The sequence below is a fragment of the Lepisma saccharinum genome, chromosome 29 (assembly GCF_977018435.1).
Source record: "Lepisma saccharinum chromosome 29, izLepSacc3.1, whole genome shotgun sequence".
Lineage (NCBI taxonomy): Eukaryota > Metazoa > Arthropoda > Insecta > Zygentoma > Lepismatidae > Lepisma > Lepisma saccharinum.
In genome coordinates this window covers 2895143-2907679 of record NC_139257.1, presented here as the reverse complement: position 1 = coordinate 2907679, position 12537 = coordinate 2895143, and positions in this window count along the sequence as shown.

Sequence of the window (12537 nt, the reverse complement as noted above, 5' to 3'; positions counted from 1 at the left end):
AGTGGTATATGAAAAAAGAAGGGTAGGACCAGACCATATCGTCGAAAAAAGAAGGGAGGGATAGGCCAAAACGTTACTTATGGAATGAACCCAAAATGTAGCGGCTGAAGCGAGAATATTCTGACTTTATTTTAAAAAAAACAATTGCAAGAGAACGGAGGAGGAGATTAGTTACGGTGGCTATAACAATAATATAAGTAATATCCCGTTAATATCGCGTTCCAAAGAATAAGTACTGTAAAAGGTGAATAACGAAGATTATAAAACGTGGAATGAAATTTACAAAAGAAAGGGGAACAGTTGGGGGGATGAAGAACTTTATGTAAAAGACATGAATAAGTGTATTGAAAATGTAAAAAAAAAAAACTGAAAGGGAAAAAAGGGGGGACGAAAAACTTTACGAAAAAAAATGTAAAAATCAATGTTTAATAAGGCATCTGGTTATCTTTAAGGTGTCTTTATATGGCCCATGACGACGAAGTAAAATGCTATAATTATTGGGATTCGTCGTGGTTTAGAAAGGATGTCGTTTCAAGCGGCGTTATTTTTAGAGATTTAGACAAATTTAGTTCCCAGTACCTATGTGCTTACGAAATAAACTAAGGAATCCGTGATTCTTTAGGTTTAACGCCAATGGTCGGGTGAGTCGTTGGGATTAGTCAAAGAATCCGTTTCAAGCGAATCCATTTAATTCCCAGGAAGTGTTAGCGTACGATACAGACGAGGGAAAATATCATTCCAATTTTGCGCAGTTGTTTTTCGAGGGAGGGAGAAAGGAGCCATATTTTTGTCCATAATAGTGATTCCCCTCAAAATACACTATTTCAGTAAGAAATTATCATGTTCCCTCAACGTACTTAGAATAATTAACAAATTACTGTGGCTGAAATGTAATTATGTGTGAAATATATAATTTTGAGGTATACAATCATTATCTAGGTCCGTGGGTGGCCGAGGGACGGTTTCTTACGACGAGCGAGAGGTGGAAGAGACAGGCGTGTGGACCGTGTACTATGTCTGGAGCCACCAACATATTGCAAGAATGCCGTGAATAGCTAATGGTGGTGGTCAGATTACAGGAGCGGTGGGATGGTATAATCGTGTTAAAGCTGAATTGAAACTAGTGACTTCGCCAACTCTGTGGAGAATAACAAGTTAAGCTTCTAATTTCGACTGCCACAACCAGAGAGAGTATCACCAAGATTTGAATCCATCCGGTGATTCGAGTGAGACGGGTTCGAAATATGAACGGGTGCACTGGCAACCCTGAGCGGTATCCGGGAAAGGTCGGGAGAGAGAGAGAGAGAGAGAGAGAGAGAGAGAGAGAGAGAGAGAGAGAGAGAGAGAGAGAGAGAGAGAGAGAGAGAGATACCATGAATCAAGCTGATCCCCGAGCCGGATAAGGTTCATTTGGCTAATTTCAAAGCTGCCGTGTAAGCTGGATGCGGGACCTGCGTTCACCAAGATATCAGTTGCATGTCTCATGACGTAGGCAAAAAACATATTTAATAGAAAAATGTTCCGTTTTGCACGTATAGTGGATTCGAATCGAGATGCCTCCCGATTATCAGTACGGTGGCGCGAGAAATAAACATAATTTCTGCCGCCGTTCAATGCAGTTCTAGGGCACCATGCTTGTCGTGAAGAACAAACCGAGTAGGGATTATCGCTATAGAAATGATAGTACGTACCAAAATATAAATGCTTGACGAATTATTCCCTTAACTGTTAACGTTTGCACCGTTCAGAAAAACAAAGTTAAAACTGTTATGATACAAAGTGACACCATATTGTAGTTCTATTATGTCAGTAACTGTATACTTAATGAAATTTGGGAGCAAGCCACAACTGTGCTGATTAAACAGGATAAAAATACTCTATCCGTCGCTGCATTACTTGATTAAGTCGACTTCTATTCACTCACTGATTTATTTGTTACTAATTTCTTTATGTGACCAGCACCTTTAAATATAAAACACAGTTATTTATATATATATCTGTATTTAACGTAAATTGAATTAGATCTGTGCAAGATTGTTACTGAGGTGCGTTTAGTTATGTACAAGCAATGAAATATCTATTTGTACATTATTTTGGTTTTCTTTTCCGGATGAGGAAGGGAATGAAAAGGGGAATTAAAATTCCTCAACCTGCAAGTAAATTAATATGCGTAAAAAAATTGAAATGTATTTTTGAAACCACGTGAGTCTAACAGCACACCAAACATTGTGGGAATTGGATTTCCTCGTTTCATATGTTATGTTCTGAGCACATGGATTAATAATAACAAAATAAAACACAAGTCAGAGGCGGCTTAATTCTTTCTTTCCCCTCTGAAGAGAAGGTGTTCCTTCACGTTCTAGCACGTCTGTTAGACTTAAGGAACGCGTATATAATAATAAGCGCATATTTTTTTAAGCTTATAATATTTGTGACTGTCTCTCTGTGCGCTATCTTAGTAATTAACTCCTCTACTTGTGTAACAGAAACTTGCTTGCTCGTGGCCATAACTCTATTTGGTGTCAGTGACCAGCGGGTTTGCACTACGTGCGACGGCGGTGGTTGGCTAGAAAGAATACGATCACCAATTTGTTTTTGCATAATAGAAGGTATATATTTATTATTAGTTATTTATGTAATTATAGTAATCTAAAAAAAATGCCTGTCTTAACGTTGTTGATCGTCGACCATTGATATAAACAAGAAATAATATACATGACTGAACTCGTAAGCTATTTAGGTGGGGTTAGGTGGGCAACCTCCCCCACGTCCGGCATTTTCTAGTCTTCATTATCGGACTCATTTATTGGGAGGGTGGAAGTGTTTCAGGCGTTGAATGCCAATATCGTCGATAACAGGTTTTCCCTTCTTGTTTTCAAATTGCTCTTCGTATAAATTCGGGTTAATGAGTTCTTCTCAATACTGGGACCCGTAAAATGTCCAGAAAATTTGCGGGATGTTCCAATTTGCTGATTGCCATTATAGATAAGGAGTCGATCGCTTTCATTAAAAGTTGTTTGTTTATGCAGTTTGTCATACACTCGTTTAACTCCATGATGGCTGGCCTGGAGGTGTTCTGCGGCAGCCGTCCGCGCCATGTACAGTATTTTAAATCTCATCTCATTTTCCACGTTCACGCACACATCGCGCTGAAGCATGGCGGACGAGGGCGTCCTAGCTTCGAACCCGTCAAGCAAAACGAACGGCGTAAAATGAAAGTTACGAGTTATATGAAAACAGTGTTGGTGAGAGAATCGGTCCAATTTGGGTTCGTTGAGTTGACATACTTCTTGAGTATTTGTTGATGTTCTAGATGGTCACACTTTTGGAGGCCGATTGGATTATGACAAGCTGTGGGCGTGAATTTGAAGTTTACTCCTAGCTTCTCATTCAACTCTTGGAAAAGCTTAGAAGTAAAGACGGTACCCTTGTAGGTGTACACAACTTCGAGCACACCTAAGCGATGAATAATGACTTCATACAGGAAGTCAGCCGCAGTTTGAGTGACACGTCGGAAGTCGAACGAGTCACCATATAGCGGGTTGAAAAGCCCAATTATATATTTGTGTTTCTGTGGTCCAGAAGCTGGATACCGGCCACGAAAGTCAATCGCAATTGACTGGGACGGTTTTTGCGCTTGGTAAGTAAATAACTCGCGACCGGGTAACCAACGTGTCGCTTGTTAGCTTGAAATACTGCGTATTCCTGGATTTTGCGCTGTATATGTTGCTTCATGTAAGGGAAATATATATCTCTAAGGGCACTATTATACGTCTTTGAAAATCCTAGGTGCGCGCCACCAATAGGCAATAAACACAGAGACTCAATCACTGTGTCACGTAAGACGTTAGGTATACACAGAAGTTTATGTGTACCCGATACTATTTTATGGAGACGGTATAGTAAAGCATTCTTCATGGCATAGTAGCATGAATGTTTTTGGAGGGAAGGGGGCTTGATTTCCTTCAACTGTGGATCCTCGAAGATACGAATAATTAGGCCCAGAGCTCATCTGTGCGAGGCCATATCTACATAAAAAAGAAAAGCTTGGTCTCTTCTAGCTCTGGGTTGTCCTCTGTGGGTTCGATTGTCGTATCGCGTGAGGGGGAGTCCGCGATATTCTATGTGGACCTACAGTGTGAAACCATAAAGGAATATTCGTCGATCACGGAAGCCCAACTCAAGAGTTTGCGGAAAAGGTATTACGTAATACTCTTGTCATCTGTGTAGAGATCAAAATGGCATCCTAAAAGGTGGAAACGGAAGCTCTTGAGTGACTTAAGAATTGCGAGAAGTTCAAGTTCAATAATGCCGAAACGAGTTCCGTGATCTTTTAGCTTTCTTGAGCAATATTGCACAGGGAAGCTACTCCCCTTGAGAGTTCTGTTGAATTAAAATGCAGGAAATAGCGGTCGTTGTTGCGTCCGAATAAGCGCGTGTTTCCTTCTCTGGTTTGTAAGGCAAAACAACGGGGCCCGTAATAAGAGTTTTCTTTAAGGCTTCAAAAGTTTTTTTTTGAGTTTGCTACCATTTAAACCGTCTATTCGTCCCTACAAGTGGCTGGAGTGGCGCAGCAATGTTCGAATAGTCTTTAATAAACCGGCACACTTATGATGTTAAGTCCAGAAAGCTCGGAACTTGACGAACGGTGTTTGGCTTTGTATATTTCGTGATGGAATCTATTATATGATCTGAAATGCGATATGCAAATCGACAAAATACCCATACAACACAAATCTCCAAGGGATATACATTGGATATCCACAATGTCCAGATGAGATCCATGGATATTATGGATAACCATTGGATGTCCATTACATATCCATTTCTGGATATCCATTGGAGGTCTATAGAATATCTAAATTTAATATCTAAAACTCCACAAATTCTTCATATTTAATACACATATTAAACGTGTGTAGAACTGGCTGTCAGAAACATTGTCCAATTCAGAATATCCAATATGTCGCAAGATCTCTTAGGAAACTGGATATCCAAAACATCCTATTCTGGATATCCAAACCATATGCAGATCTTGTCCAAAATGGGATATCCAAAACACATCCATTTCAGGATAATCAAAACATATCTAGATATTTTCTAAAACGGGATATACAAAACACATCCATTTCTGGATATCCTAAACATTTCTAGATCCTGTCCAAAATTGGATATCCAAAACACATCCAATTCTGGATATCCAAAACATATTCAGATCTTGTCCAAATTTGGATATCCAAAATACATCTAATTCTGGATATCTAGTACAGGTCTAGAACTGATCCAGAATTTGTTATCCAATAATGAACATAAATAGGATGTGTTTCGCATATTTCAAAATGGTCATAGTATTTTGTTGTGTATACTTCCTCATTCTTTATCTTGGAATTGAAACAATAAATGCATTGAAGGATTATCCTTTCCAAATTTATTTACTTATTTAGTGATTTAATATTTTTCTTCTTAGAATCAGAAAATTTCGATTTAGTCTTACTAAACGCTACTATACAATCGAGACTAAAATCGAGTCAATGCTACTTAGCTCAAACGGGAAAACCTGTTGCTTATATATATTTAGCATAGAGAGTAGCTATGCACATTATTTTCAGTTCGTGTGTTTTATCCCTGAGGTTTGAGTGAATCAGAAGCTTGTGACTGTTTTCCTTGTTGGTGAAAATCTTTTTATTTGCTACTATTAGCGATTGAAAGTTTTTAAATCTTAGAATCAGAGCTGCTGTATGCAGATGATATAGTTATCTTTTTTAACTCAAAGGAAACTTACAAAAAGACTTGAATATTATAAATAAAAATCTATTAAATAAATCGATGTAAGTAAATAAAGATAATACAAAAATTATGAAAATAGCCAAAGAAGAGAAACCGTGCATAATAGAGTTCGAAAACGAAGAACTGGAACAAGTTAAATACGTCGGAATCACCATTAACAGCAATGGAAGAATAGATGGAGAATTAAATACAAGAATACAAAACATAAACAAAATATATTATGCTATCAATCAGGGGTTTCTAGGAAAGAAATATATCATTAAGAAAACAAAAATGGCAATATATAAATCAACGTATTTACCAACTATGCTATATGGGAGCGAATCATGGGTATTGACAAGTAGACAGATACAGCAGATACAGACAGCGGAAATGAAATAATTAAGTGAGGTTGGAAGAACAAGAAGAGATAGAATTAGGAATCAAACGATCAGGATAACGCTAAATTCAAAACCAGTGGAACAAAATGTCATCGAGGCACAACTGAGATGGTTTGGCCATGTTAATAGAATAAAGGATGGAATAATACCAAAGGAAATATGGGAGGCAAGATCAAAGGAATAGGAAAAAAGAGGCCCCAAGGAAGACCACGGCAAACATGGAACAAGAACATTGAGCAGACCCTGAACAGAAGAGGCATTAAATGGGATGAAGCAAGGAAGATAGCAGAGGATCAAAGCCAAAGAAGAGGTCACTGCAAAACCTCAACACCTTTGGGTAGAAGAGGATCCGAGTAAGTAAGTAAGTAAGTAAGTAAAAATCAGAAACGCTACAATACACTGCATACAAGAATTGGACCAATGCTCGCTTAAAGCTTCACAAATCTCCAGTTTGAGGCCGGCTGCTTCTAAGCACTTGAACAACTATTCGAGTGTGACTATCAGGTATGAAAAATGCTAAGCGAAACAGGTTTCTCGGATCCGTGGGAAATTGTGAGCCGTGTCCTGAAACGCGAGATTCTGTGGACTCTGCACATTAAGGTTGCTCATCTGGCCCAGCAGTGAATCATGATAAGCCTGAGTGAAAATATAGTGTACCTTACGTTTTTTTTATAAGTAACTGAAGCTTCTGGAACTTTTTTAAGTCCTGAAGGACCTCCGGAACCGAAACGTATTCCCGCGTATATGTCTCGCGCATATATTCCGGTTGGAGGCCCATTGTTAAGTGTTTGATAACTTTGGCCGTGGGCATATTGGGATCGAGATGGTACAACATAAGTAGCTTGTCGCGAATATACTCCGTGATAGATTCGACATCCTTGTCGAGGCGACATTTGATTTTATCGTTCAGTGAACTCGTCGAGCAGCTGAGTCTTAAAATGAACGTAGTAATTGCCCTGTTTTCCTCTACAGCTTTCCAGGCCTCGTACAATCGACGCGCTGAGCCTGCAAGGAGAGTATTGACCATACGCAACTTTCGGGCGGCGTCGTATTCAATAAGCGTCTAGATTCTGTCAACGCGGTCAAAAAATCGCATAACGTCTTCTCCAGCCGTTCCACTGAACTGCAGGCCTTCGAGCATGAAGGGTTTCATAAACCCGTGAAAAGCCATCTTCGGGGTGACTGTGGGTCGCAAACCAAGGTACTAGGAGTTACAGCGGTGAGCGTTCCAGCGCGATTACATGTCAAAATCGGGCTTCGAGCAGGCGTCCAAACTTAGACGTGTGGAAGCCAACAAAAACAAAAGGGGTTAAAATCATACAAAAATTTAAAAGAATGGTGAAAGTTGACGGGTAGCGGTAAAAAGGAAAATTAAAATAATGGTTGAATATCTCTTCAGTGGAGTGGAATGCTTAAGGCTCAAGGCGCAACAGAAGGCACATAAATTTGTTCATGCATTTCGCAAGAGGAAATGTATGCAAAAAAGACGAGCAATCTCCACCACGTATAATAGCTCAAAAGTTTTTATAAGGGATCGTAGTTAGGCTGATGCCAGCCTAGAGCTACTCGCTTGCAAAAGGTACGTTTTTACAAGAAAGAGGGGCTCTCCCCCGTGAAATAAGGAAAACTTAAACATTAGATTAAAATACTTCGATTGACTGGTCTGCAAAGGTTGTGAGATTGATTAGAAAAGTATATAGGAACGTTCGTTTACCTCTGGAGTCTTTTAGTAGAAGGTCTCGTTGAATCTTGTAGACGAGGCGCTGTCCTGAAATAAAGTTCCTTTCGATAGCCCAACTCCCGCAGTAATTCGATTCACGCACCGCTCCCCGCAATAACTCTTTCTAATAATAACCAATAGATTTAAGGCACGGACTGTTCACGCGATATATTTCTGAGTAGAACTCCGTGAGAAATGTTCTCTCGAACAATTCAAGTGGAATTAGAAATTTCAATCGTTACAACCGTTGGCGAGCTGCTTTCTGCCGCCAACGGTTTTTCAATCATAAAGCTGAGTTTGCTTTATTTCCCATACGAGTTCCGGCAGAATTCATATCAGCGGATTTTTTATATCCACTGAAGTTTGCTGGTGTAATTTGCTTTTAAGAAGCTACCTCATGCATCTCGGCCGGACCCCTTTGACGTGATTAACTATTTGAGTTTTGATACCAGGTGTCCCGCGTTCGAGTCTTCGGCATGATACGATAATAAGCGAAATTATTACATCAACTACATGTCTTTATCCGAACAATTCTGTCTTACATCACTAAATATTTTGTTTAGTGCTTACAACTAAATAGGCCCTCTTCAATTTTGATGAAACTTGTACAGGTTGTTCATACTATCCAACATGGAGACCTGCAAAGTTTCAGTTTCATAAGTAGTTTGATTGGGGCGCCAAGATTGCTTCTGAAAAGGTCACTTCTTCAATGCCGTGGCAAATACAAACACTCTGATGAATTTATCTCAAGCTTTAACAAGCTGTAAGTACTGAATAAATAGTTTCGAGAGGCTGGCGTTTCTCCAGTTCATGAGCCATTGGCATGTCGTAAACTACTTAAATGGCGTCCTGTCCTCTCAAATACAGTATATATTGGGTGATCTATCATTAACACTCAGCCCCCAAAAATTTGTTCATCCATTTGAATCACTTTCAGAAACCCATATGTCAAAACTGACATCCAGTTTTCCGTTGCGGGTTGTCATTTTCGACCAGTATTTTTATGGACATATCCTTAGCATGCAGATATTTATATTAATATTGCAAAACGAGCACTAACCTGTGTTATAAGAGTTGTTTTAATTACAGGAGCTTAATGGCTGTATATGCTGATCATTTCAACACACCCACTTCCTGTGAAACACGGCGTACAGGTTTTTTGGATAGCGTTCTAACGCTGCCCCAATTTCGTCGAGTTTTTGTTCGGTTAGAATCCGTCGTTTTTGCTCAGTGGTTCTAACATTTAACGATCCAGTTTCTCGTAATGTAAAGACAAGACGTTTAACTGTCTCTCTGCCTGGAGGTGAAACGCCAGGGACTTTATGTGCAAATTGCCTACACACATCTCGACACGAGTGTTTTCACGTAAGTGTCATACATATACATTCTTTGTTCTAACATGAACTTTGCGGCTTGCATTTCAATCGCCCCACTTACACGCAAGACACGCACACACTGTAATTACACAAAGATATAGCACAGCAAGTAACCAAAAACCACACTCTTTCACACAATACGAACTTCACATGCTGTTGGTTTAAAGTCTGTTCCTCACTCCATTCGCAGCTCTGTCCATGCCACCTGTAGTCGCGATGGAAGGAACAACTCAAGCTCGAAGCTTTCATCTTGCAAACAATGCTCACGAAGACCAATGACTTTTAACGGTTTAGTGTGCAACGTAATCTTGATACAGTGTTGCACATTCGAAACCTTCAAACGATTCCGAGTGAAGCAAAACGCTTCAAGGGTAAACTTAAGGGGGACGTTACTGGTCGATAATGTCGGCATATCCGCTAGCGCCGCCCGCCACACTTCTCCCGATCTCTGTCCTTCGCAAGGAAATGGACGCACTGTACTTCTGAGTCTCAAACTTTGCAGGTCTCCGTGTGGGATACATAAGCACAACCTCTAGACGTTTCGACAAAGTTGAACAAGCAGGGATCCTATCTGAATTTAGGCCATTTAACATGCAATGGTCCACCAGTGTTTGGAAGTAACTAGGTACAAGTAAAAGTTACTTTTTTAAGGAAATGTTACTGTAACTAGTTACTTTTAAAAGTAAGTTGCTGTAACTATAACAGAGTTACTTTTCCGATAGTTATGTAACGTTTCAACAGTTACTTTTCCAGTTATTTCACGATATTTAAATTGCTAGGTAAGTGTCGTAAATTATGAGCGATTTATTACTTAAAGTGAGCTGAAACTCAGTATCTGCTACAATACAAAAACCATCCTTTTTTACATTGATTCTTGCAAATAACAGAAGAAGAGGAAATGAGAAAGTTGTTCCTGTCGGAGGGCAGTCGGTAGGCTCGAGGTGCCACGCATTTCATGGTGACATGTTTAATTCATGTTTCATCTTTCGTTTGCTAGTCCTCAATTCCAAAGCGATATGCATACCTCGGAAGAAGGGTGGATTTCCCAGAAGCAGGAAGATAAGCTTCTAGGAGAAGAATTCCTTCCTATTGCTGACAATTTGCCATTGTCAGTCGTGATTGATATAGAATTGAATATTTATTGAATATCAAAAGTAGAGGGCTGGGGGGGGGGGGGCTTACTAGTCCGGGCGAGCCGCTTCCCTTTATGCCATTTTTTTACAGTTATTTGAAGCATTTCATGACTGGGCCTAGTCTTTTACGATGTATATTTTAAGAGGTCATAGCCTTTTACGATGTGTGTTAACCTCACTGGCAATGTTGTCAACCCCATAACAATTTCGCCATACAATATTTTTGCGAGTTAAGCTAACCTACAACTAGTGATTTGGGAACACTTATTCGATCACGCACAATCAATTACGAACTAAACTAACCTCGCCCACCTGTGCATGGCTTTGATTAATCGAGACAGGTCATGTCACCTCAGACAGTGTTGCCAACTACCCCATTGAGAATTTGATTGATTGATTGATTGATTTAGTTTATTTTACTTCGCGTTTTGTGCCTCTTGGCTAATTTGCGAAGATGGGGATGAGTGATGAAATGATGAAATTGATGAATGGACATTCACAAACAACCAAGCCCGACCGGGATTCGAACCCGGGACCCTTGGCGTCGCAGCGCGATGTGCTAACCACTCGGCCACAGAGTCGGGCCCATTGAGAATTTCATCAGACGAGCCGAAGCCCTTAGTGAGCATTTTTTGCGTATGTGTGTACGTGAGCCTCGAAGTTTTTCATGAGCCTCTGAATTTCATACCCTGCCGGCTCTGACACTACCTTCCTGTTAGTGCAAGAATTTCACATGCCTTTGTGGTTGTTTTCCCTTTAGGGTAAAGACTTCAAGAAAGACCTCACTGATGCATTTTCCAACTAGCGACCTATTCTCCTGCCTGAAGAGCGCCGGCTCACCTCACAAGGCAAATTTAGCTTATGGATAACACAGTAAAGCGTTTTCTTGCAAAGCAAACATAACCAAAATCCTTTACTTCTGCGCATGCCACTCAGTTTTAGTTTTCTTTTGTTAAAAATGCAAGAAAAGATCCGGATGGCGAAAAGTGCTCCTGGGCCTTGCTAGAGGACAATCTTGATTTTCTATCTCACTTTTTGCGTTGTGGAAACGGCCACGAAGGTTTGAGAACCCCTTTACCCTAAAGGGAAAACAATTTGTATTGTCTGACAAGTTGGCCACTTTTTCTTTGTTCGTTCTGCACACATGGAACTGCAGAATTCGATCAGCACCAATTTGACCGATAGCAAAAGTTTCAAGTTGTGAAATAAGTTCCAAAACCTTTGTTTGAAATCTACGATTTAACGAATAAACAGTCACATCAATTATTTCAAAAAATATTTGTCTGTACATTTTCTCCGGCGTTTGATACGTATGAGGATCACTATCTTCGTCGTAGCGTTTTGGCATCTTCCTTTTTCTAGGCAATACTGGTTCATCAATGTTCAATTCCTCCATTTTCCTCATGGTTTCATTCCACAACTCAAACAATATGTATCCCTTTGTGAAGCAAAACTTGCAGACAAACCAAAGTTTTGATTTTTCGATATGACAATGATTTCTTCTGAAAAGAAGAATGAAGTTGTTCAATCCTGCCGAAAACTGAAATTAACATTTTCAGGAAAATAAGAAATCTGAATTGATGTAGGTTTGAAAAATATCCACTAGCCTTCCAACGACTTCACTTTTTTCTTCTGACAGATCTTCCAAAAATTTGAAGAGAACGTCATAATTACTTTCCAACGATTTTAGTGATTTTACCCTCACACACCACCTTGTGGGACACAACCTTGCATCGCATCTTGCACTACCAAATTCAAATTATGCTCCGAACAAAGAACAAACATAGCTCTCGGGTCCAACTGAGTAATCCTACTTTGTAATCCTGTTAAAGGTCCACTGACAGTTGTCGCGCCATCATAACATTAACCACAAAAGTATTTTATGTCGAGAGATAAACGTCTCATGCCATCCTGGACGACTTCAAACAATGCCCTAGAACTTGTTGAAGCTACTTCATAGAAGCCCATAAACACGTCTTCAACTTGCAGATTTTCTTCGACAAATATGAAGCATTTCTATATTTGTTCCTTCACTGATATGTCGGAAGTCTCTTCTACAATGAGAGAAAAATATTGTGCCGCCTTAATAGATTTCACAATATTTTGCTGTACATCGCTGGATAATAAAGATACAATTTCAT